Here is a 2,170-nt window from a genome sequence, read left to right on the forward strand (position 1 = left end):
TTAGAAGTCCTTAGGAAGGAACGTTTGTTAGGAAATTTTAAAAAGTGTTCATTTTGTACAGATAACGGGTCTTCCTAGGTTTTGTTGTGAGTTCCCAGGGTATACAAATGGACGAGGAGAAGAGCAAGGCTATCAAAGAATGGCCAAGTCCAAAATTGGATGGAGAGATCCGAAGCTTTCACGGTCTCGCAGGGTTTTACCGAAAGTTTTCCGTGATTTCAGCACCATCGCTGCACCGCTTACCGAAATCATTAAGAAGAATGTGGGGTTCAAATGGGAACAAGCTCAGGAGGACGCGTTCCAGACCCTTAAGCATAAGCTAACCCATGCACCTCTTCTCTCTCTGCCTAACTTTCTTAAAACATTTGAGATCGAGTGTGATGCATCATGTGTGGGAATTGGAGCAACTCTTATGCAGGAGAAGCGGCCCATAGCCTACTTTAGTAAAAAACTTGGAGGCGCAACCCTGAACTACCCAACCTCAACAATGAACTGTACGCTTTGGTTCGAGCCTTGCAAACATGGCAACACTATCTGTGGCCTAGGGAGTTTGTGATCCACACCGACCACCAATCTCTAAAGCATCTCAAGGGACAACAAAAGCTTAACAAGCGGTATGCCATAATGGGTCGAATTCACTGAGACCTTCCCGTACGTAATTCAGTACAAACAAGGCAAGGAGAATGATATGATCATGGCCGGCCTTGGAACTGAAGAAGCTAATGGAGAAGAGGGAGAGTTTGAACCAGAGGTTACTGAGGCTAAAGAGGGAGACAAAGAGCAGCTGGAACCTGAGGAAGCAAATGGAGAAGAAGATAATGACTTATACCTTCCTCCCGGCCCGATGACAAGATCAAAGGCAATCAAATTGAAGTAAGCGTTTCACAAGCTACTACACTCTATTCAGGGAAATATTAAGTGTGCTAATCCAACTACACTGGTTGTGATCCAAGCCACTTAAGAGTTCATCAAGAGAGGTGTTGTGACTTGTGCTCTTTTTCCCTTCGTTTGGTTATGTCCCATTGGGTTTTCCAAACAAGGTTTTTAATAAGGCTTGTTCACAACACTATAATAAGAGGCCTCGTGATGAAACCCAGCCCATTTTATTCACCAGATTTGTCCAAGGAAGAGGAGGAGCCAATATTCGAATTCAAACTTGGTCTTTAGATTTTTAATAAGTCATTAGTTGTCTTTGTCATTTTCTATGCGTAAGAAAACTCTATATGTATGACTCTTTCTCCTTTCTTTCATTTTATCAAACCTTTTATTCTAAAAACTCTCTCTCTCTAAATTGTTTGGTTAAGCTTGTTTAGTGAATTCAGATCTTTATCCTTTCATTACAAGCATAACAATCTGTTGATAGTCTAGGAGACCTTTCATATCTCTTAGAAGTATCAAGGCACTTCCACCGAGTTTCATCACACACTATTTCATTCCGCACATCATCAAATATCACACTCAACTCGTCGCAACTATTGGAGAGCATTCTGGGGCTTGATCCTCACACCTAGGATCATATCAAGTGGTATCAGAGCAAATCTCCAAACCCAGGTTGTGTCCTTTTGTGCTTAACAATTTGTGACTTTTCATATTCTGTTTTAATCGTAATGTTTTGTGTGAAACTAGTCTGAACATGATCTTTAGCATCTGATCTATCTAATTAAAGTTACAAGTCTCCCGCAATTTCAAAGAACTTTTCGAAAACGTAGAGAGAAAGAATTAGGATTTCCTAAAAGTCCGAACGTTGTATCATGCTCTGTATCAAATTTGATCAGTTTTAAAATTAGCTTGTGTACGCTTCGAGCTCTTTTACTGGTTTTTGCTTGTCATCTGAACAAGTACAATGGAGGAATCGACTCATGAGAAAGAAGATCCTGCGAACCCAAGTGGATCAGCAAACAAACTTATGATGGACGCTATGATGACTCAAATGATGTCTCTTATGTGGCGAGAGTTTGAAAGCATGAGATCTGACATGGAGAAGATGGTTTCGGACGAACCAAGAAAGAGCAGTGACCATTCGGCTTCGGAGCAATACTACAGAAACTCCTCTAGAGCTCGTTCATCAAGGAGAAGAGGAAGCGATATAGAAGAAAGAAAGCCAAGGTCTAGCGATCCTATGGGCAGTCTCAAGCTTACGATTCCTGAATTCAGAGCGCATTTTAAAAAC

Source organism: Eutrema salsugineum, unplaced genomic scaffold, assembly GCF_000478725.1.
Source record: "Eutrema salsugineum unplaced genomic scaffold, Eutsalg1_0 scaffold_4, whole genome shotgun sequence".
NCBI classification, from domain to species: Eukaryota; Viridiplantae; Streptophyta; class Magnoliopsida; order Brassicales; family Brassicaceae; genus Eutrema; species Eutrema salsugineum.